Raw genomic sequence first — 25828 nt, 5'->3', positions numbered from 1 at the left:
GACGACTATAATAAGAGATTAAATCTGAATCGTTAGTATATTATTTATCTAATATGAGCCGCCCAATCCAACACCTATGATACAGAGTCATCAAAGGATTGTTTGGTTTGTATTTTTTTTTTGTTATGTTTTTCACGCATGATTTTTTTTCAATTTATAGAAAATTGATTTTTTAAAAAATTAAAATTAGAAGAAAAAAAAAATCAAATTTTAAACACTTCATCTTCATCCTTAATTATTTTAGGAAAATTTGCGAGGAAAGTCCTTTTAAGTGGTCGACCTTGTGAGAAAGACCATTTTATAAAAAAGGTGGCACAAAAGGTCCGTATATCATGTTTGGGTTGGGAGGAGGGTCCTTTGACCATTTTCCGGCGTTGTTTTTTTTTTTTTTTTTTTTTTCCGGCCAAAAAAAGCCACGTGTAAAGCACGTGACTTATTAAGTTCCCTTTTTTCCCTATTTTCTCTCATTGTGGGGAGGATTAGCCTTGAATTACTTTGAATAGCCTTCAATTTTAATTTACGGGATTACAATTGAAGTTTTGGTGTTAATTGTTTTCACAAATTAGGGTTTAATAGGGGAAAAAAGGGGAAAACGAGGGAAAAGAGGAGGGAGAAAAAAGAGAACTTAGATGTGACTTTTTTTGGCAGGAAAATAAAAAAGTCAACGCCGGAAAATGGTCAAATGACCCTCCTCACAACCCAAACATGATATAAGGAACTTTTGTGCCATCTTTTTTTTTATAAAAGGACCTTTCTCACAAGGTCGACCACTTAAAAGGACCTTCCTTGCAAATTTTCCATTATTTTAGAAAAATGTTTTTAGCATCTTCAACCTTCATCAATATTTTACCATCCTTCATTATCAACTCAATAATGTTCATCTTTAACCTTACCCTCAACATTTATATTTAATCCAAACTCATCAATAATTGCTAATGTATAACATCAAAATTAATAAAAATAACTTCTAATATTTAGTAACTTCTAATATTTGAGTTCTAAAGTAGTCAGATTCAATTAACGGCTTAGCTTTACTCTATAATCAATTTTAACATGTTGATATAACATACTTTTCAGTTTTCACGATCTCTAAGACACGATTTTTTTTTTAATCAAAACTTACACAAAGCCATGTTTTTCCCCACGAAGGAACATGTGTAGCACTGCCATGGTCAAGGATCCATTTGCGAGCTCTAGGGCACGCGTTGTGATCACCTTCATCAGGTCCTACACCAAGTATCCGCAGACATATGTAATTGAGCACGGTACAAAACATTGTGCTATGTCCTTCACAATGAAATCCCCAACCTCCATCTTCATTCTGCCATAACCACAACAATCAAAACTAGCTACTAAGCTATATATAATTATTATAATATGAGCACACATTTTTCTTTTCTCTACATTTTCGATATTCCATACTAATTCTAACTCTTTGACAAACATGAGCTTGAGAGTATATAGGTTTAATCATAAATTGATAGAGTATAAAACATATTTCTGGACCTCATCCATTAGCTTAAGTTTTTGGTTGAGTTGGTCTTTTAACATGGTAACGGAGCCAGCCTGACATAAAAGTCACGGATTCAAATCTCATTCACCCCTCCTTTCAAAGTAGAACATTAAGCGCAGGGTATGAGCAGAGCCCATGCTGCATCCACACTTCTAGGCCAACGGGCTCCTATGTGAGGGGACGTGATATCTATAACTATTAAAAGTGAGAAGTTTGCAAGTTGAAAACTCCTTAGTAATAGTGTGATGACAATTTTGCCCCTCAAAAAGTACAATTACGATTTTGCCCTTGTTTTGCTGCTGGTGATCTGTTGGCTCTCGTTCTTCTCTCAGCCAAAATGCTTAGGTGGTGTTTTGTTGGCTCTTGATTACTTTCTGCTTGCTGGTGATCACTTTATCCAGGGTTATTCAATCTTTGACCTAGGGTTATCATCTAAATTCGATCCCCAATTTCTCTCTCCTCAAGTCCTCAGTCTCTACCTTAGATTTCAATCTCTCTCCTCAGTCTTTACCTCAGATTTCTCTCCTCAAGGTGAGTTCTTTGATTTTCTCTTAATTAACGAATTGTATTTCTTGTAAAATTTTGATCTGTTTCAATAATTTTCGCTTTTGATTCTCTGCTCGATTTTGCTTTTGTTAAATTCGTTGTTTCTTCCAATTTGCATTGTCGATTTTCATGTTTGAATATTGATTTCCCTGAATTGTAGCTACGTGACTTTCTTATCTTTTTTCTCCATTGAAGCAGCTTTCGAGCCTTTTCCGTTCCTCCATTAAAGCGAATTCTGAGCTTTCCCCTTTACTGAAGCAGCTTACAACTAATGTGTTTTTCAATCATCAATTTTCCATTTTAAAATCGAATTTACTTTTTGTGAATTATTATCAGATTTTCTTCGATCTAATTTTGAGAAAAAAAAATGGAAACCAATTTTATTAATTTTTGTGGGTTGAATATTTTAGGGTTCAATCTGATCGAAAATTAATGTCGGGATCTCTTGATCGATTTGCTCGCTTGCATTCTGGGTATGTCAAATTCTGATGATTTAATTTCCAGCGTTCTTGGTCGAATTGTCGCTCATGGATTTCCAGGTTTTTGGGCCAACTCAACGATTCCAAGCCTGGGATGTACAGTCAAGCAATCTTTAAGGGAATTTGGAAGACAGGAAAAACCTCTTTTTCTACAATTGAAAGAGGTAAGTTTTCTTTTATTTTTGATTTCGCATTGTTAGTATTTTTAACTTTAAGTTTTCTCTACAATTCTTACAATTTGAGGTTTTCTGGTTTTTTATGCCGTTGAAATCTTTTTCAATTTTTTTTTTTTTTTATTAATTTTTGGTTTAGGTTTGATTCCTTCCACTGTGATCAGAGAGGGATTATCTTGAAATTTCTTCAGATTCTTACAATTTGAAGATTTTAAAGGTTATTTTCACCCTTTAATTGCTTTTGCATTTAAGTAAGGTTTTTGTTATATTGTTGGTAATTTTGCAGGTTTAGATTTTTTTTGGTGGTAGATCTATTGTTAGCGCCTATTGATCATTACTCAGCGGGTCATGCTAGCCCTTGAAAGTCGAGGTCAGAAATTTCTATTTTTATCGTATATTCTTATATGTTATTAAAATTAGTAATTGTGTGTTTATTACTTTTCAATTTCTTTGTAATTATATGATTTGAATTCTGGACTTTGTAATTCTAAAGGTTAAACTGGCAAATACTTGTTGGTTTGCTGTAAATGTATCATGTATGCTTTCAGGGCCTTTCGCCTTATGGCAGATGATACTAAGCTATGATTCTGGTGTCTGTGTAGGTGCATGCGGTGGGATTAAATCATGGGTAAGGGTAATACGAGGCTTTCATGTAGCAATGGGATGCGGCTCAGGGATATTGCTATAGCTAATTCAAAAGGTGAATGCTGATGCAAAGAATGGGTATGAGATAATTCTCCATGACTAGAAAATAAAGAGTGTGAATCATATCATACAAATACATACCCTATTTGCTTTACCAAATTATTTGCTAGGTTTAGCCACTGAATTTGATAGGTTTATAGCCGCTTATGACTCTTATGAGAATGATCATACACCTTAACTCTTTTTAACTACTCATATAACCTTCGGATGAAGAACAATAAAGAAAAAATTAAACGGTGTAAGAGCCACAATTGATGAAGATAATTGCCTTACACAATCAATACTTTATAAGCTATTAGATATTTATTGCTTGTTTTATTTATTGCTTATTTGTGGCATAGGCGATATTGTATGCATATTAGATAATCATCAATAATGCTATTTTGTTTTGTACTAATCAATGTTTATGCTGCTAATTCATATGTAAATTAGTTGCAATTTGAACCGTAATTGTGTCAGTATGATGTGTTGTATTGGCAAGTGGGTCACTAATTTCTGTCATCTCTAAACAACCCGGATTGAAATTGACATGTAAATTCAAGAGAATGATAGCTGTTATAATGTTAGAAGATAATTGCCTTACACAATCAAAACTTTATAAGCCATCACTTTTGATATTTCAAAACTAAATGCTTGATGAAGTTTTCATTTCAAATCAATCTAGATTCTTATTTTTGTTAGATTAAAATAGTTTTGATTGAGTGATTGCTCAGCGTATTGTGAATTAGTCTTTTAAACCTTTTTTTATGTAGGCATAGTGATCCTAAAAATGCAATGAAGCACGTTGGAAGTTTTTCAGCTGGTAGTGTTGATATGTTAGATGTCTATCCTTTACAACTCAGGCTCTCTGTTTTGCGAGAAGCAAACTTATTAGGTGTTAAAATTAGTAAAAAGGTGATTTCCATGAACTTTTTCTTTTTTATACTACCTCCGTTAATTATTATGTGCAACAAAGGAATATTTTATGCCTCACAAATAATACCCCTTTGTTGCACATAATAATTAACGGACGTAGTATTTTTTTTTTCTTTTCTTGATGTATATGGCAACTAAGTAATGATTAAGCTAGCTTGACATCTGTGTGTATCTAATTTTGATGCTTTATCGTTTTTATTAAAAAATTTTTGATTGGGATCGGGTTGTCCTTCAGTTTTCGGTGGGTCGCTAATTTGCAAGAGCCACATTTCTTGATGTTCCTACAACTGGTCTTCAGGTAGCCTTCCCTCATTTGTTTGATTTCAGATCAGAATAATTTATCAGGTAGCATTTAGATTGATATAATTTGATTTCTGTGGTGACTGATGGGAAAATAATTAATTCCCTGGTTGCACCTTACATTATATACATACATCAATTCGTGATGCTAGGTAGCTTGTAGTTGGAAAAAAAAAAAAACTAGGTGACAATCACGAAAACGTAAAGAGCTTGATAGAACTAGACATGATGGTAACAAAAATAAGATGTAACAGATTGAATAACAGGAAACAAGACTTTGTAAATTTATAATGAAAAGTAATGGTCATGAAGCCAAATTAGGTAGTTTATCATGATTGGTTTTTTGGTAGTTTTGACTCATTGATTGACTAACTATGGATAAGGAAACTACAAAATATTCTACACTTGCAATTCTTTGTGCACGATCTAATTGGACATGCTATCATCATTGTAAACCAAATTAGGTCATCATCCAACTTTTTCTTCCTTTTCTTTCAGTTCTCCATTGATAGATGATACTTTTTTTTTATGTTCCATGATTTGACGATTCTTGTCAATGATCTATATGCTTTATCATACTGTACTTGTTTGATACTTTTTGAGTTTAAGAAATTTAGCAGTAAGCACCATTAGAGAAGTTAACTAATGATTTTTTCGTTGTTGATTATATAGGCTTGATATTTGATAACAAACACAATATCGTAGATACTATATTATATTAAATTATGGCATTTACTGGAACTCATAACAAATGCAAGGCTTGTACTAAACTGAGTATTTTTGTGGATTTGTTATCAGCTGATGGGGAAACTTTTCATAAGTCTCGCATCGGATGCAACCACTGCAATATGATATGTCTCTTTATTGTCACATTATTGCTTTGTGTCTAAAAAGGTCTTAAACTCTTGTAGAAATTTCAAAGAAAGATACGTTCTTATGTCCCTTCTATTTGATATTTTGATCATTGGCCTCATGATTTCCTCTACTTCACCTTTTTCTCGTTTCTAGATTTTAAAATGTGATGTTCATATTAACTAATTTCATATCATAGATAACAGTAATATAAAATATAAGTGTATAAATAATTTAATTGCTGAATAACTTTGTTACATTGACAAATGAGCAGCTACTCTTCTATGGATGGGGTCCTCTAGCTTAACAATTACATTAACATTTGTAGCTTTACACAACATAGGAAGAAAGTGTTCTTAGCATAAGATTGCCGAGGTGTTTGCAAATGAGGCAAACGTCACCCCTTTGATGTGACGTCATATTTCTCCCTCTCTCCTCGTTCCAGCGGTTGCTGTGACATCACTCCATGTAGGTGATCTGTCCTTTCTTCTATGTACTTGATTTAGTTGTTTAGATCAGAATTTTTTTTAAAAAAATGTTTTTAAAATTATTATAGTTGATTTGTCTATTGTTTGATATATATATCTTTACTGCCCAATTTTTGCTAAAGTAAGTCATTTTTTTACTTGATTGTTTGATGAATCCATGTTTTTGTATGTTGGGTTTGATTTTATGTTAGTGGCGTTTAATGATTTGGCATTGTTTGGCTGTTTCAGTTGTTGATTTTCGAAGATTTTAGGGGATTAGGGTTTCTAGGTAGTGATTAATTATGGGTTAATTGGAGTAGATCGTTGGATTATGGTGAGATATGAGGGTATTTTGGGTTAATAGAAGATGGGTTGTGTTTTTGGGAAAGAGATAGCAGCACATGAGGGGAGGGATAAAGGTGGGAGGAGAGAGAGAGAGAGTTTAGGGGTTGAATCTGGTAGGAAGGTAGGTGTTGTGTCTGTTGCAGATGTTGTGTCTGGTTGGGATGCAGGGAAAGAAGGGGAAAATGGGGGTGTTGAGATGGTTGAGTTGAATGATGGTGGAAGGAAGGAGGAAGAGAAGAAGGGAAAGGTAGAAGTCAGAAGGCAAGAGGCGGCGATCGAAGCCGAATCCTAAGCTGAGTAAATCCTCCTAAGAATGTACATGATGAGCAGGTGGCAATTGTTTCTGCCTGATATTTAGCTGGCCAAATGGAAACAGGATTCTTTTGTTCAACACCATCCTCATTCTTCAATAATATTCAATAGCTAACTTAAAATTGTTGATGTGACAGCAATAAGGGTAGATAGGACTTAAGATGATTTGTATCTGACTTTGTTGGGATGAAGGGTTTGGAGGGGTAATTCTCAGTTGGATGGTGGGGGGGGGGGGGGGTCTCCTTTGTGTGAAGGATCAACACGTCTTTGATTTTCAAGAGATCTCGAGTCTTTAGTTTTTAAGAGATCTCAACCAAAAATGTTAACAAGTCTTAGATTCTGTGTTCATGGGTAATGTACTGGCTTGGTGCTTTGTATTTCTTCAAAATTGAAAGATTCCTTATTAAATGAAGTGTCTTTTAGTGCTGCAAAGGAATATGTATTAGAAAACTGTAGCTTCTGATTGTTTGATGGGATTAAGTAATGTTCTTGGCTTTGCTTAAGGTACATAATGGTGGGGGGTGTTTGGACAATTTTATATCACATTTGTTTTATTAGTTGTTTTTAGTTTTGATAAAGAGCTTATGGTCCTTAAACCATATCCGCTGCTTAACATTTTATTAAACTACTTTATCTTCATTTGAAAGAAAAGAATCTAATGCTTAGCATAACAAAGGAGGAGAAAAAATTGCTAGACTAATTGAATATGCATAATTTGTTGGGCAAATGTACTTTTTCATGAGGTATTCATCAATTGTGGCTCTTACACCGTTTAATTTTTCTTTATTGTTCTTCATCCGAAGGTTATATGGCTGAGGTTGTTGCTCCAGGAATGGGAGTACTTTTGGCTCGCCAACTTGGTTTCGAGAACATTGAACTAGAATGCGATGCGTTAGAGGTAGTAAAAGCCATATGCTCAAGACTGAAGTGGAGAGCTCTGTATGATCTGATTATTGAGGATATGTGTCTACTTGAGTCTTCTTTTACTTCTGTCATCATGCCAAAAGGTGTGGTAATGATGTTGCACACCTAGCTCTGCTAGAATGGTTCCTTTGGTGGGGTTAAGCAAATTTTTTATTCTAATTTCCCGCAAGGCATTTTGGCTCTTGCAAATCTGGTTGTAACTTAATATTTGTTTTAATATATTTACCCACCTCCTTCAAAAAAAAAAAGAAGTGATTCAAATTCGGGTTTTGCTTGAGAAGAGTGCTTGATATTCTTTTATTTTTTGGACGGGAATATGATGATATATTCTTATTGATGTACAAACTATACGAAAATTTTGGTACTCTTATAATAAGAGTGGGCTAGAAATTGGTTTATTATTGCACATGTATGTCTTTGGAGCCCAACGGTAGATTAATGGTTAAGGGGTGAATAAACTATTTAGGGGTGAACAATTTGTTTAGAGGCGAGGTAAAATATGATGTTTATGGGCCGGGTGAGCAAATTCTTTATGAGTGAGCAAACTATTTAATTAGGGTTGAATAATATTATATTTAGAATGAGGTTGTATAAATTTTTAGATAGAGGTAAACAAATTGTTCAGAGGTGAACAAACTATTTCTATTTGATACAATCCACAATAAAAGTTCAATTAATCGATATGCCCTAATATTATACCATCGCAACCTCTTTAAGGAGTAAGGTAATTATATACTTCGTATTGTTTTTGAGAGTGAACAAATTATGTAGGGGTGAGCAGACTATTCAATGGTTAACAATTTTTTGACGAGTTAGCAATTTATTTTACGGGTGAGAAAATTGTATACAATTTTTAGGGGTGAAAAAGTTATTTAAGGGTGAGCAAACTATTTACGAGTGAGGAAATTTGTATACAATTTTTAGGGGCGGACAAATTATTTAAGGATGAGCAAACTATTTAACCCGATGTGGTGTCAAAGAAGTTCAAGCGCAAGAATAGGTATATTATTTGAGCCATCTTAAGTAGGGTTGGTGTAGCTAGGACGCTCAAGACTAATATTTTTAGGTTTTAAGAGGTGAGCAAATTTCTAGGGTTGAGCAAACTTTTTTGGGGTTGTTATTTAGGGGTTAAGTAATTGAATATGTTATTTAGGGGTTGAGCAAACCCCTACATTCACATCGTCTTTTTTATCCGGCATTTGGCCTAATACCATAAACAATCAACAAGAATGCACTATAATTATAATACACATTATAAATTATTGCTACATAAACAACTACAACATTATTAATCTATATATAATCATAACATTATATTTGTGAATGTAACACACAATATGTCAATATACAACAAATTAATTACGCATTAACGTTAAGTGCCAAACTAAACTTTTCCGATTCACCATACGAAGCGCGCGCATCGCGCGCATGGAGCTCGAAAACTAGTAGTATAAAAATATTCCTGGACCCCAAGCATTAGCTTAATCTTTTGATTGAGTTGATCTTTCAACATAAATATAAGTCAAGAATAAGGATGAACCTGATGATTGTAAATGGTACGAAAAATTTCTGTTCGGTGTTGAGCTGAGATAATAGAATTTAAATGTCCTATAATGTATAAGCAAAATACCTGTACCAAAGTTAGATTTATTATAGAATTAACTAATGAAGGTTGATTATATACTTACGTACGTGTATGCAAGGTTTTTTTTTTTAAAATAAAATTCTTTAAACTTAATATGAACGAACATTATTAGAGTTTAACAAGAATGAAACTATTAGATGCTGCGAATTTTCAAAAATTATATCATGAAGAAAAACTGACCAAGGGAGGGATGTAAAATTGAGGAAAAGCAGTGTCAGCAGGCCAATGGCCATCCTCAGCTTGCAACGCTGTAAGGTAACGCGCAGCTCTCTTCACCGTCGTTGAGGCGGTTTCGTGTGTGATCTCCTCCCCATCATCCACCTTCACTTGAGGTATTGTTTGCTTGAAGTTTTTCTCACGTAGGAACTGTTAGTTCATACTACTTTAGACTTAAAAAAAAAATAAATCTAACGCTAGAATTTTTGCTATTTTGGGATATAGTTAGTGATAATCAAACCTGATTACGCCAAATGAGATCACCACAAGCCTTAACTTGAAAATGTTTTCGACCAGTGGCGGATTCAGGATTCCAAAGTAGGGGTAGCACTAAATAATAGCGAAAAATAATATACAGCTACTAGCTACTAACTTGAGACTAAAAAAAAAGAGCTAAATTTAAGCTGGCAATAACACGCCAAGTTTTTTGCTTAATGTAATGGGATTTTGTAGAAAAAGTTACCATCAATTTTTCAAATAACTATAGATTTTGCACCAAGTTATTATTACGGATAAAATTATGTACAATATATATCAAAATATTTGGTATTACAATCAAATAAAATTAGTCAAATTAATAAGAAATAACTAATTTTCTTCACGAACAAATTTTATTCCATAAAAAAAAACATTGTGGGCTAGGGGGAGGAGATTCAAACCTAAGACTCCAAGGATACTAGAAAGTTTAAACTTCCTGCATAGCAACCACTGAAGCACCTTCAATAATGTTGTCAAGTTAGCATTTTTAATCTTTATAACCTATTTTACAGAAGGCCTTTTTGTAAACAATTTTTTTTTTTTTCCCGGGGTAGCACGTGCCCCCCCGGGTCACTACGTGGATCCGCCAATGTTTTCAACGAATATCTGTTGGATTTAAAGTAGAAAAGCAAAGACTAATATTAAAGTAATGGGAAAGTGATTACATTAAATTGCATCAGAAAAGAGTACATGAAAGGCCTTTAGATAGGCTTAATGAAGAACTAACTAAACATAAAAATAGGAGTATTAAAAGGAAGTGGGATACACCATGACTTCTTAACAAATGCACCTAGACAAAATATACTAATTTATTCATAAGACTAAGTAAACCACTTAGTTACTGCATCTAAGAAATAGGAATAAAAACATACTACTTTGACTTAGTACTAGCTACTTTGGAGGACTGATTTCAACACTCTCCCTTCCTTCAAAGTTTGTCACTCCCATTTGCAACCTGAAATAATCATGCTTAGCTTGCGGAAGCGGTTTTGTAAAGACATCGGCAACCTGCTTGTTTGTCCCACAATGCTTCAAGACAATAGTATTCGCAGCAACCAAGTCTCGAATGAAATGATAACAAATATCGATATGCTTTGTCCTGCTGTGAAAAGCTGGATTTTTTGTCATGGCGATTGTTGCCTTGTTATCACAAAAAATTTCAGTTGCACCTTCTTGAACGTGGAGGAAATATGCTAATAATTTCCGTAACCAAACACACTGACAAGCTGTTGCAGTTACAGCCACATATTCAGCTTCTGATGATGACAAGGCTACCACATCTTGCTTCTTTGAACTCCATGACACGGGACCAGAACCAAGGGAAAAGATATAACCTGATGTGCTTTTTCTATCTTCTGAACAGCCTGCCCAATCGCTATCTGAATAGCCAAACAATCTGAAACTTGCTACTTTTTCATACCATATGCCAAAATTCACAGTTCCGGCCACATATCGTAGAACACGCTTTGCTGCCCCTAAATGTTGTTGTGTGGGGCTGTGCATAAACCTTGAAATTACACTTACAGAATGTGTAATGGCAGGTCTAGTATGAGATAGGTAGTTTAAACCACCTACAATACTCCTGAAAAAACTTGCATTTGCCATACCCGTACCATCATGTACCACAAGCTTTTCATTGACATTCATAGGTGTAGCCACAGATTTACAATTCAGCATAGTAAAACGTTTAAGCAAATCAGTAGCGTACTTTCTTTGTGAAATAAAGATCCCATCAGGACCTTGTTTCACTTCAAGACCAAAAAAGTAATGTAACAATCCCAAATCTGACATTTCAAATGTTTTCATCATGCATGACTTAAACTCTTCAACTAATGACTCACAAGACCCCATATAAATCATGTCATCAACATAAAGACAGACAACAAGAAAGTCAGTACCTTGCTTCTTCACATACAAGGAAGGCTCATTTTGACTTCTTTCAAATCCATTCTTTCGAAAATAGGAGTCAATTTTGCTGTACCAAGCCCTTGGTGCTTGCTTCAGGCCGTATAAAGCCTTTTTTAACTTGTAGACTTTCCCTTCTTCATCTTTAACAAACCCTTGAGGTTGAGCAACATAGACTTCCTCCTGTAACTGACAGGGTAAAGTCGTATCCCCTAATCAAAAATAAATACCTAAATCCTCTAACTAAAGTAGATAGAGAAGTAGGGTCGATCTCCACAGGGAAACAAGTCTTTTTAGTTCTAATTAATTATTATATTCTAAATTATCCAAGTAACCGATGTTTTTAGTGTGAGTTCTATACTACGAAGAATGAGTTTGAGGAGAAAAGAAACAATAATAAGAAGGCCTAGGGTCACAGGTTCACCAATAATTAATATTCCGGGATAGAATGAAGTAATTAATAATTAACGATGCATAGATAATATGATTAACAGGCTCTCGCAATTTATTAACCAACCTACAGGCTCTCGCAATTTATTAGACCTAAGTTCCTATTAAAAATAGCCTTTAATATTAAATCAACATCTGCTCGATTCATCAATTCAATATCGCTAAACATTCACAATCAAATTACATCTGCTCGATTCATAATCTAATTGCAAAGAATTAGAACAATTCAATAGGAAATTATCATGCAATATCAACAATCAATAATAACAAACTATCCCTTCATATTAATTATGGATCCCCATAAACCCTAGAATTAAACTACTCACTAATCATCATAATTAAACCAATCAAATAAATAAATAAGAACATGATCAAGAAAACAATTAAAATAGCTGAAATTAAAAAGGGAAGAAATTGTACCAAACTAAATCTGGAATTAATGAAGGAATTAAGAACAAGAGTTAGAGAGAATTTAAGAGAGAGAAAAATACTAAGTAGAGAGAGAAAGTCTAAGAGAAAAAAAGATAAGTAAATAATCCGTACAAAACGTAAATATACTTCTCCTAAAACAAGAATTAACTAAACTTAATCAGACACTAGGAAAAACACGCGCCCGATCGCCTTTTTTACCACGCCCAGTCTAATATGCCGCGCCCGATCGAGCCTACACTCACCCGATCGGGCGCGCCTTTCCTTGATAGCATTCATGCGCGCAGCCGCCCGATCGGGCGTATGCTTGCCCGATCGGGCCCGGTCTTCATCTTCAAGGCTTGGACTTCGATTGGGCTAGATTTCTCGGCCCAATCCATATTTCCTCTCGGGTCTCGAATACATGGTCCAATTGCCTCGTGATCCAAATAACCGAGCCCTTAATCACCGGCTCGATGGCTCTAGCCGGCCTTGGGCTCCAAAAGTGGTCGTGTTCCTCCAATGCTCGTAGTCGCTTCATAAAAATCCCGGGTAAATGCTCCAAAGGTGCAATTCCCTGCAAAACTTAACCAAAACTACGAAAACATTAGAAAAGACATATTAGTGATAAAAGTGGCCCGAAAGAGCCAAAAACACTAATAATAATGACCACGGGACGGGGGTAAAACACTATATAAAATAGACATATCAGTAACTCACCATGCAAAAAGGTTGATTTAACATCGAACTGATAAACCGGCCAAACAAGTTGAGCTGCTAATGCCAAGAAAATTCTCACTATTTCAAAGCGAGCAACGGGTGAGAACATCTCTTCATAGTTGATGCCTGGCTGTTGTGCATACCCTTTCGCGACCAAACGAGCTTTGTGCTTTTTCACACTACCATCAGCATTATATTTGGTTCGGAACACCCATTTGAGCCCAAGTGCGTTCTTCCCTTCAGGTAGATCAACTAACTCCCACGTGTCATTCTTCTGTATGGCTGACATCTCAGCATGCATAGCATCTATCCATACTTGACTCTGTGCAGCTTCATCATAAAGAGTAGGATCAGATGCATAAAGGGCAAAATCACAAGTAGCATATACCTCACTTAAAGATCTCATCTTCCTTGGAGGTGATTCACTTGAAGAGCTTGAGGGAGTACTTGCTGCTGAGCTTCTCTGACTGCTATTCGTTGTCGGTGGAGTGCTGGGAGATGGTGAGGAGCTGCTGCCTCCAGATTGCAGGCTTTGACTTTCTAGAACAGAGTTTTCAAATTCAGTGGCTTCTGGTTTAGGAGGAAACACATCGGTTGCAAGAATATGTGTTTGAGTATTTGCTATAGAGTCATGATTCCAATTCCAAAATTCTTCTTCATTGAACTGAACATCCCTTCTTATTATCACTTTGCCACTTAAAGGGTTATATAGTCTATATGCCTTAGATTTTGGACTATATCCAATGAAGATGCATTTTTCAGATTTTTTATCGAGTTTACGACGATATAAAGAGATATCTAAGACATAAGCTATACAACCAAATATTTTTAAGTGGCTTACCTTTGGCTTCCTTCCCTTCCATGCTTCATAAGGAGTCCGATTCATGACCGCCTTTGTTGGTGATATGTTTAAAAGATACACTGCAGTGGCTACAACTTCAGCCCATAATAACTCTTTAGGAAGGTTGCTTGCTGTTATCATGCTTCTGGCCATCTCAACAACAGTACGGTTCTTTCTCTCAGCCACCCCGTTTTGCTGTGGGGTGCGTGGAGCTGACAACTCCCTGCGAATTCCATTCTCTTCACAAAAGGTATTGAACTCATCGGAGGTAAAATCGCCACCTCTATCTGTACGTAGCACCTTGATACATCTTCCACTTTCTTTCTCAAGCAAAGCTTTAAATTTTTTGAAGCAATCAAAAGTTTCTGATTTCAACTTCAAAAAATAAACCCAACTCATACGACTGTAATCATCAGTAAGTAACAAGAAATACTTACTACCACCAGAAGACTCAACACTCATAGGACCACACAAGTCAGCATGAACCAACTCTAAACATTTTGAGGCTCTCCAAGATTTGTCTACAGGAAACGAATTTCTGCTTTGTTTCCCATAGACACATCCTTCAAAAAATCCAATACTATCAACTATTGGCAAACCAACCACCATATTTTTCTGTGCTAGCAATTTCAATCCTTTCTCATGTAAATGTCCATAACGTAAATGCCACAATTTTTCACTGGAAATTTTAGCAATCAATGCACATTTTTCACATTCAATACATCCAAAGGAAACATTTTATTTTGTGCCATTGGAATGCTAAAGAGTTTCTGACCAGATTGTTTATCACCAATATAACAACATTCATCATGAAATAGAACAACATATCCTCCTTTCAATAACTGACCAACACTAAGCAAATTGTGAGCTAAGCTAGGAACATATTGCACATTATGGAGTAGCTTTACATTACCCTTGTTGGTTTTGACTCAAATTGTCCCGGTTCCAACAACTTGCATTGGCTTGTCGTCTCCGAGTCGAACTTCCCCTTTCTTTGTCTCATCAAGCTCCTTGAATAGAGCTTTTGAACCGCACATATGGTTTGAGAATCCACTATCAACATACCACACTCCATTAGAAGCATCAATAATTGAAGAAGAAGCCATAAACAACTTACTTTCTTCATCCACATTCTCTGCAAAGTGAGCTCCCTTTTGATCATCCTTCTGCTTGCTCCAACATTCGGCTTCCTTGTGACCGAATTTCTTGCAATGATGACATTGTATATTACTTTTAAAATGTCGTTGTCCACCAGAATGACCACGACCTCTGCCTCCTCCACGGCCTCTACCACGGAAGCCGCCTCTATTTTGACCTCTGCCACCATTTTGCTCTGTCTTCCCATTATAAGAAGACTCTCCCTTCACCTGAAAAGCCTTCTCATCCACATTCTCACGATGTCTGTTAATCCTATCTTCATGAGCTAACAAAGAACCCATTAATTCATCAAAAGTATAGGTAGACATTGTCTTTGACTCCTCAATAGCAGCCACAATATGAATGTAATCTTTAGTAAGACTTCTCAACACTTTACGAACAACAGTTTGGTCCGTAATTGTTTCACCATATGACTTCATTTGATTGACAATGGCAGAAATCTTAGACAAATAACTTTGCACAGACTCATTTTTTTGCATACGCAGTGCTTCAAAATCCCCATGTAAAGTTTGCAATTTAACAGAGATTACCTTACTATCTCCATGATACTCCTTCTTCAGAATATCCCATGCCTCTTTAGAAGTGCTTGCCGACGAAATTCTGGGAAAAATTGAGTCGTCCATTGTTCCTTGGATGAACAACAAGGCTTTTGCATCCCTCTTCCGGTTCTCTCGCAATTGCAATTGCTGATCGGTCTCCGCCGGTGCTGCAGCCGGCTCGGTAAACCCTGTTACGACCATATCCCACAACTCCTGGGATTTGAATAGAGTTTGCATCTTCAAACTCCATAGATGGTATTTTTCCCCCTTAAACATTGGAATTAAGGGTGTGGAAGAAGGATTGACTCCGTTTTGGGCCATAGTTCGTACTTAATTTTTTTGGGTTTTTTGTGGCACACTCCCTTACTGTGTTTCTCTCGTTTTCAATTGAAGGTTCTGGGTAATTTTTGGTTTTGCTGAAGAAGATGAAATTTTTTTTGGGTATTTTCTTACACGTGTAGCAATAAACAATTAGATGTGCTTTTACTCTTTTCCACTTTGAGGACCACACCTGACTTAGAGAATAAAAGGAGATGCGTGTTTCCTTTTAATTACTCTAATGCTCTGATACCAAAATTGTTGGATTTAAAGTAGAAAAGCAAAGACTAATATTAAAGTAATGGGAAAGTGATTACATTAAATTGCATCAGAAAAGAGTACGTGAAAGGCCTTTAAATAGGCTTAATGAAAAACTAACTAAACATAAAAATAGGAGTATTAAAAGGAAGTGGGATACACCATGACTTCTTAACAAATGCACCTAGACAAAATATACTAATTTATTCATAAGACTAAGTAAACCACTTAGTTACTGCATCTAAGAAATAGGAATAAAAACATAACTACTTTGACTTAGTACTAGCTACTTTGGAGGACTGATTTCAACAATATCTTCAATCTCCTCTCTCTCTTCAGGGGTGCCATAGTTGGGATCAAATTCCCAAGTTTGGCGCCCCAAAAAGTTGTTGCTACTGTACAAGTATGGCTCAATTACCCCTTGTGCTATTTTCAACATCCACATTATATGATCAGCTCAAGCCTCAAAGTGTATATCATAGACTAACTATAATTTTGTGTAAACTCAATTTGGAAAGAGAGTACACACATTAATAATTAATTCCAAGGTTTTGAGATGTATTGTGATGGTATCAGCTCAAGCTTACATGTGTGTATCAGTGTATATATATATGTGTGTAGATTGTAGAAAGAGATAGAGTAAATAGATTAACAAAAATAAAAAGGAATCCAAAGACCAGTTTCTTTCTCTAGAAATAGGGAGGTTCTCACTCTAGAAATAAAGTTTACCCCTTAAGGGTTTTTACCACGGTGGTTCCCAAGCAATCTTTTCTTAGATTACACCCACATTATCTTCATTAAATCTTTGGGTCAGTTGTGCCTAAGGGGTAATTACCGCCCTACCCTGCTCCCTGTCAAGCCACTTGGCAAATTTCTTTGGTGCCTTCACAAAAGGCCAATAACTTTTCTCTTCTATAATCATTCCTTTTGCTAACAGAATTACTCTTTTCTTTAACTGCCGTTAGAGGCCTTTCAACTCTGTTTTACTCCTTCTTTCATCTTGTTCCTTTTGCTGAGTAACGGTGAGTGCATTTATTAACATTGTTAGATTAAACGGCTGTTTTGGGTGGCTAATTCCACCAATTATTCACAGCAGTAATTCGCATTATCCAAAGCTAATCTGCATTCCACTATCACCCTTAACGAGATAAAATTTGAAATGCCTCCTCGGCATGGTGGCTAGTATAAATTACACCTCCCATATCACAACCATAGCACAGCTCCCATCTTACTTTTCTTACACTCTTCTGGTCTTTTCTTGTACTTCAAACCTCCACCATCTCTCTCAATATGACTGAAAGAAATCACTACACTAGAAACATCAATAGGGCAGCAGCCTTAGCTGAAATAGAACCTTATAGAGTAAATGGTAGCAGGGCTTTTTGGCAAAAATGCGTGTATGAATATCTAATGGATTACCGTACTTTGAGCCCTAATGCCATTCGCGATTTCATAAATCAAAGATGGAGAACGAGGGGTTACATTGACGTTTTTAAAATGAATGATCTATATGTCTTTAAATGTACAAATGATGAGGATAGACAAGACCTCTTGCACAAGACAAAAGCTTGTTTTGATGGCGCATTAATGGTGTTCGCGCCATGGTGGCCCAACCAAGTGCCACATACAGTACGCTTTAAAAAGGCTAAATTTTGGGTTAGAATTTGTGGGCTCCCATGTGAATATCTCAACTCCCACATGGCGGAAACTGTTGGAGAATTGCTGGGAATGTCTTTCCAAATAGATTTTGAGCCTCAATTCGTGCCAAGGAACGACTATTTAAGGATTGAAGTCCTACTCAATCTTAGGTAACCTCTAGTCCCTGGTTTCTTTCTCAAACTAGATGACGATGCTGTCATTTGGATCCAGTTGAGGTATGAAAATCTCTTTAAATATTGCGTTAGATGTGGTAGAATTGGTCATAAACTCGCTAGGTGTAGAAGAAACGAAGATCTCATCCAACAAGATGTTAATCACAAATTAATGCAATATCAATCAAGGGGTATTCCCACCCTTGAAACAGACGAAGGCTTTTTCATGTTTAATTTTGACATGCGAGCTACTCCAGCTTCAGAATGCACCATAACCCCTAGGGAACTATTTGGGGAGGACCCTGATCATCCCTCATCCCCTAATTTTAGAGCTTCAGATATAATGGTCGATTTCGACCTCGAAATTCAAAATGGGGGACGAACTGTCAGACCTGGGGAGAGGTTTAGCGGTGGCGGGGTTCCGTTCAGGGGACCAGCAGTTAATTATGATGGCACACCGCCACAAAACAACCAACATCAAGCAGGTGTCGATATGGAAATCGAGGAACAGGGCAACACTCAGGTACCAGTGGTGGCGGTCACACAGATAGATGCAGGGGTGGAAGGTAGAGCCCACGAGCAGAGTATAACTCCTGGTGGTGATCCTTACAGAAGCGCAGCAGCTGCAGCTCCGGCCCAAGGTGAAAACTCGGATCCGAATCAGAACAGGGGAGTAACAGGAACTATTCCAAGGTATGGATCTGACATTGAAAGTCTTAGATTTGATGTTCTTATGAGCGCATCAATCCAATCTAGGGTTAAATTAAATGATGATATTGCGGGGAGAAGAATTGATGGCGCCGGCTTTAACCAACGATTCTTCATAGAATTCGACTCCCAAAATCAACCCAGGGCAGTTGAAATTAGAGAACCGGGTTCTCCATTTCACGATCCAATGGATTATCAAGGAGAGGATAACACAGATGGGTTTCCGATCGGGCAAGTACATGAAGATCCTATGAGCCCGTGGTTGGGTGAGCAACAAATTGACCTCGAGGAAGAAGATTTGCTGGAAGAAAATAGCATGGAAGCACTTGCAAATACCCAGGTACAACCTCCACCAAGAATTGAACAACTTGTGGTTGAAATTGGGGGAGGCAGGGAAGTGGAAGTGTTACAAACATCGGAAACAATGTCGAACATCGCTTTTATTTTCACCAGATGGGGTGAAAGAGATCAAAGGGGAAGGAAAGAAAAAATCAGGAGGTTTAACAAAGGGAAGAGTAAGAGAAGATTTAAGCAAGGAAATTGCCCCCTGAAATGCAAGGCAATTTCAGATCTCGATCTAGTCTCGCTCCAATTTATAGAGGAGGAGGAGGAGGATAACGCTGACTCGCATATGGAAAGGAAAAAGAAAAAGGGGAAATGCATCAGGGTTGATGGGGACAATGCTGGAGAGGGACCATCAAATTTAACACGACTTGGGCCTGGGCCAGATTTGAAGTTTACATTTGAAGCTAACATTGTTTTGTCTTACACAGGAGACGGGCTTGCGGTGGTTGACCCAATTCAACCACCTCTAGCGCAGTGATCGGCCTAATATGTAATTGTCGGGGGATTAAAAGCCCAACTACCCTGATTATTCCCATTTTGAAAAGACTTGTTGGGTCCTTTGATCCGGATTTCATATTTCTATCGGAAACTAAAAGTAATTCATTCGGATGTAGTCTTTAATTGTCTTAGAAGTCTAGGTTTTAATTTCTATAAAGGTGTCAACCCTAGGGATCTTAGTGGTGGGTTGTGGCTAGGATGGAAAAACAACTCTTTGTTTGATGTAGTTTTTGTTTGTATCAACTTCATTGTTGTAGATGTCAACGATATTATTAATGGAAAATGGAGGTTGATTTTGGTGTACGGGGAACCTAGTACTACACAAAGGGGGAAGGTTTGGGATTGTCTCAATGAATGGACTAATCCAAACATTAATTTTCCAGTCACATTAGTAGGCGATTTCAACCAAGTAGACACGCACTTAGACAAATCCGGGGAGAACATATCTCCCATAAGAGGTGCAAATTTGTTTAATGAATGGAAAGCCTCAAATCATTTACATGATATCGTCTATTGAGGGGCCTAAGTTCACTTGGTCCAACGGGAGAGAGGGTAACGAGCTAGTTTTAGAACGATTAGGCAAGGGTTACGCTAATCCTTGTTGGCTAAATAAATTCCCACACGCTCACATCATACACAAGCCCATCCAAAACTCGGATCACGCCCCAATTATTTTTAACACTGAACACTCAAAAAGGAAAAAAAAGGAGCAACTATAAATTGGAACAGAGGAGCCTTAATTATAGTGAATGCTTAGAAGCAGCGCAAAAGGGATGGCAGGTAAATCAGAATGGATCCCCTATGTTCAAATTAATGCGAAGGTCTCAGCAGGCGAAAAAGGAAATCAAGAAATTGACTCTTGATAAAAGGGATGAGTGGAATGGAACCTGGGATAAATTTGAAAAAGACTTATTAGAGGCTCAATTAATTATGGAAGACGAAGGTAACGCTGAGGAGTTCAAGGAAATCAGCAAAAAATTGGAGGAATACTCTTCAAATCTCGCAGTTCATTGGAGACAAAGAGCGAAAATAAGCTGGAATTATGCAGGTGACACATGTTCCAGATTTTTTTTCAACTATGTTAAAGGATGGAAGGCAAGAAATAAGATTGAGGCAATCAGGGGAGAGGATGGAGAATGGATTGCGGATGAACATGAAATTGCTGGGATAGCGGCAAATTACTTCAAGAACATTTATGGGGGTAGTGAACCCCCTATAAATGGCACCAGGAGGGGCGAAATCGAACGAGGAGCTAGGGGAATAGCAAGAAAGCTCACTGAGGATAAGAGAGACATGCTCTCCAAACCGTATTCTAGGAAGGAGATAAAAAATGCTCTTTTTGCTATGAAACCATGGAAAGCGCCGGGGCCGGATGGGATTCCAGCAGGTTTTTATCAAAAAAATTGGAACTGGATTCAAAATGATGTAATAGATGTAGTACAATCGGCCCTAAAATCAGGTGGCATCTTTATAGAATTAAATTGCACAAACATAGCTTTGATTCTAAAATGCGACAACCCTGAAACCATGAATAAATTTAGGCCAATTGGATTGTGCAATTTCATTTATAAAATCATCTCAAAATGCATTACAAACAGATTAAGAAAGGTGATCAGTGATCTAGTTGGTCAGTTTCAAAACGCTTTCATTACTGGTAGGGCTATTTTTGATAATATCCTGATTGCACATGAGTTGTTAGAAAACATTAGGAAAACAAAAAAAGGTGTTAGAGGAAAGCTTGCCATTAAAACGGACATGAGCAAAGCTTATGACCGAATTAAATGGGATTTTCTAGAAAATGTGCTATACAAGTTTGGTCTGCCTAATCTGATGATAAAAACAATCATGAACTGTGTTAGCTCGACTTCCTACTCTGTGATCATAAATGGTTCTATAGGGGAAAGATTTGCTCCTATATGTGGATTGCGGCAAGGGGATCCCCTTTCCCCTTATTTGTTCATTCTATGTATGGAAGGCTTGTCGGGGTTAATTGGTTTAGAAGAAAATCTTGGCAACATTGTAGGAGTCAGTGTGGCCCAGAGAGCTCCAAAAATTAGTCATCTTTTCTTCGCGGATGACTTGGTTTTCTTTGTTCAAAGCAAGGAAAAGTGTGTGCGGAATTTGAGCAAGGTACTTGACATCTATTGCAGAGCCAAACCAAGAAAAATCAGTGCTTCTCTCTAGTCCAAATTTGGAGGATAATACTATAACCAAATTCAGTGAGCTTCTTGGTATAAAAAAAAAAAGCAACAATTTTGGGATCTATCTAGGCATCCCTGCTGACTTTGGGAACTCGAAGCAACAGATTTTTGGTACCTTAATTGACAGGGTAAAAGATAGATTAACTGCGTGGAATGCTCTCTTTCTTTCTTATGCTGGTAGGTTAACTTTAATCAAATCGGTCCTCTCCAGCTTGGGTACCTATGTTCTTTCAGCTTTCAAATATCCGGTTAATATTTTGAAGAAAATTATTAACAGCATTGTAGCTAAGTTTTGGTGGTTGGGAAATAAAACTGGTAAAGGGGTTTATTGGAGGAAATGGTCTCTTCTAACTCAAAACAAGGAGAAAGGAGGTCTAGGAATTTTAGATGCTCGATTTTTCAACCATGCTCTACTTGCTAAGCAAGGATGGCGTATTATAAATGATCCTGAGTCTCTAATCAGTAGGGTGCTTGGATCAAAATATAGTGTTAACAAGGGAACCTTTTTTGAAGGATCTTGGGATAAAAGACAAGCTGGTTCTTGGGGGTGGAATGGCGTTAGGTGGGGCTTACAGGTTCTAAGAAATGGGTGTGTGTGGTCCTTAGGTGATGGGTGTCGTGCAAAAATTCACCATCCCTTGGTAAAAGCTACTACACCCAAATGGAAGAACCAAGGAACTCTTATAATTGGGACGGTTGCTAGTTTGAAAAAAGAAGATGGGAGGTGGGATCTGACCAAGTGCAATACCTGGTTTACAGAGGACACAGTCAGAAATATTGAAAAAATTGTTCTGATGGAAACAGGCATTGCTGATCAGGTTATTTGGCAAGCAAACAAAAATGGTATGTATACAGTCAAGAGTGGTTACAGATTCCTTTTTGATGCAAATTATAGCAGGGATACTGCCTCAGCTTCAAGGAGCTCAAACATCTTCAAGTGGAAGAGATTTTGGAAGCTGGCTGGGACTTTGAAACAAAAAAACCTTTATTTGGAAGATTTTGAACAAAGCCCTTCCTGTTGGCAGTGAAAGGAAAAAAAGGGGGTTGGGTGATAAACACCATTGCGTGCTCTGCTGGGATGAGAAAAATCAACAAAATGCCCACCTAGAGACGCTTGAACATTTGTTTAGAGACTGCAGTTTTGCCAGCCACGTATGGAACGGATGCAATCTAGGTCTCAATGTGGCATCCCAAAACAATATTCCAATTTTGGAATGGATTGAAAACTGGCAACGAGTTCTTAGTAGAGCGGACAACGGTTGGGAAGGAAGTTATCACTTTTTTATTGCAGGTTTGGAGTCCATCTGGGAAGCCAGAATTGCTGTAATCTTCAGAAGCTCAAGCATTAACCCGTGGGGAGTAATAAAAAAAATGGAGCATAAGGTCACTGTGGCACTTAGGAAGTCAGGTTTGGAGGACGCTAATACTGCTAAAGATCAACACCAGGGTTAACACCAAGAACAGGACTATGATCACCCTCCGGGGTTTGGTACCAGTTGCATTGTAGATGTGCAGGATCATCATAATCACTCCTTGATCATTGGTACAGGTGTCTGCAGAACCTCAAGGCTAGTGATACAGAAAGTGAAATTTAAAGGTGGTCGGAAGGGATGGGCCTGGAACTTGATGGATCCTGATCAAAAACTTGTGCAGAGCCATGATTTTATCTCACAGGATGACAATTCTTTGAGTATGCTATGTGCCATTTTTAATGGGATGCAAGCTGCTCTTAACTGCCACATCTGGCATCTGCAAGTGAGTTGTCAAGACACAAGAGTTGCGCGCTGGCTGCAGGGAAGACATTCAGAATTGCAGGAAGGCAGGATGTGGATCCATAAGATTAACAGTTTATTACCTCTCTTTCATTGTTTATCTAGTGTTTCTTATTTTGGGGATTGACTCTCTTTGTTTCAGCTGTCAAAAAAAAAAAAGAGTAAATAGATTAATTAATTATTCCAAGGTTTTGACTTTTGAGATGTACGTATTGTTGTGGTATCAGTTCGGATAACTTACGTACATTTTTTTTATTTATTTTTTTTAACTTTTGATTTTATCTCTCTCCTTTTTTTTTTTTTACTTGTAATATAGTATTTTTTTTTTTCACATTTGTCAATGCAAAAATATAACCATCAACATCTTGTAAGAAATAAGAAATATGAGGGAAAAGGAAGGAAAGATATTATGCAGGGTTCACATAACGTCATAAGGTGGTTGAGAGCCAACTAGGTGGGAATTTTTGGTGTTTCAGAAAAAAGTAGGTGGTAATTTTTAAAAAAAAATAATAGTATGTGGTAATTACTAAAATGAAAACAATAGCAGGTCGTAATTGTTAAAATTTCCGTTTTTCCGTTTATTTTAGTTAACTACCCACAAAACGCAAAAAGTTAAGTTCACCACCACTTAACTAAAAATTATTGATTTTCTAGCCTAAACTCGCCCTATTAAGATTTTGGGGTCATATTTTCCCTTTAGATTCGATTTGAGGTCAAACACCCAAAAAAAGTATTGTAAATGCTTCATTTTATGCGTATCCTGCTAAATGTATAATTTACAACACAAAAAACAAGACATGTTCACTACAAGAAAAATCTCTTTTCGTAGCGATTATTTCGTAGCGATTGTACATTCGCTACAATATGCAAGTATGTTTGTGAAATAATTAAGGATGTCGTATCATTTTTACAATCGCCATGGTTTTCCCATATAAAATTGATACGAAAAAAATAATAATACATATCCACAATATTCTTACACATTTATATAATTTTGAGAAATCGTATCATTTACAATCGCCACTAAATCCTAAAAATCGATACGAAAAGCTTTTCCAACACTAGTTATATAAATATTGTTTGACAAAGAATACATAAAATATGTCATAGCTTATAGGTGAAACATTTAATATAAGAGTTTGGAGATTGCATGTTCGAATCTTATAAAGATCATACACATGTTTTTTTATTTTTATTTTTATTTTTTTAAGAAAATGAGTTAAACATTTATAGCGATTGTAATCGCTACAATATTCACCACGATTGGATGTAGTTTTTCGTATCGATTATTGAGGCCAACCCCAACGATATTGAAAACCACTACTAAAGGCTAAGGCAACGGGGGATATTGTATCGAATGACCATTTGTTGGGAAAGCTTTTTATTGCAATTACAATCTATACTAAAGGTTAAAATAATGGCTACGAAAAGGTTATTTTCTTGTAGTGTTTTTTTATATTTCTTTTTTATTCAGAGCAAGGTTTCTTTATCCAACACTCTACAATCTTCCTTTTTCATAGGGTTTGGTCTTTTTCGACAATAGGAAATTGAGGAAAATAAAGAGTCTTTGTCACAAGGATAATGTTATATGTAATCCTAAGACTATATATAAGCATTAAATATACTTTTGGAAATTGTATAAAATTAAGAATTCATGACAAAATACACGTAAATAAGTGTAATTAGTGTTTATATTTTTATGATTTCTTAACTTTTTACGATTTTCAAGTGTAAATTTAATGCTTATATGTAGCACTAAGGGCTATGTATAACATTTTCCTTGTTACAATAGTTCTCTAAATTCAACTTTTTTTTTTCTTTTTTTCCCCAGCTGATCACACAATGTGGCAACTTATAAAAAAACGAAATAGCTCCAATAACACTGATAGAGTAACATTTATTATAATGATAGAGTAGCCCCTACAATACTAAGTTATTCCTATAACCCTAACTGATAGTGATTAACCCCTATAACACTAACTGAGTAATCACATGGTGACTAGACACACGGTGTAGCGAGCCACATATAAAAGTTAGTTTAAGTGTTATATTTTTTTCCCTCTTATAATCCCTACCCATACCCACTCACTATTACCCTTTTCTTTCTTTTTTTTTCTAATATTTTTTCCCTCTCATATTCATTATTTTTCAATAAACTATTAACCGTACCCTTAATATCTCTCTTTTACATGCAATTTTTTATAATCTAACTATTCTACCTACCTCTTATTTTATTTAAAGTCAAT

At 36.4% G+C, this 25828-nt stretch overlaps 1 long non-coding RNA gene across 15 annotated transcripts; it reads left to right on the top strand.

The window, feature by feature from the left end:
* Positions 1-1856: 1856 nt before the first annotated feature.
* On the top strand, positions 1857-7937 carry LOC110713595. Of its 15 annotated transcripts, none has more exons than XR_002509995.1 (9): positions 1857-2044; positions 2258-2332; positions 2470-2702; positions 2851-2928; positions 2998-3081; positions 3314-3434; positions 4169-4310; positions 4567-5951; positions 7411-7937. It is a non-coding gene; the product is annotated as an uncharacterized LOC110713595 (long non-coding RNA). The 15 variants fall into 15 exon arrangements; XR_002509998.1 differs by lacking the exon at positions 2258-2332 and having other exon boundaries at positions 1863-2044; positions 4567-4629; positions 5812-5951; XR_002509994.1 differs by lacking the exon at positions 2258-2332 and having other exon boundaries at positions 1863-2044; positions 4567-4629; positions 5758-5951.
* The last annotated feature ends 17891 nt before the right edge of the window (positions 7938-25828 follow it).

This window comes from Chenopodium quinoa, unplaced genomic scaffold, assembly GCF_001683475.1.
Source record: "Chenopodium quinoa cultivar QQ74 unplaced genomic scaffold, ASM168347v1, whole genome shotgun sequence".
NCBI lineage: Eukaryota > Viridiplantae > Streptophyta > Magnoliopsida > Caryophyllales > Amaranthaceae > Chenopodium > Chenopodium quinoa.
Note: the sequence above shows the minus strand (reverse complement) of the source record. Positions and strands in the feature narration are given on the sequence as shown.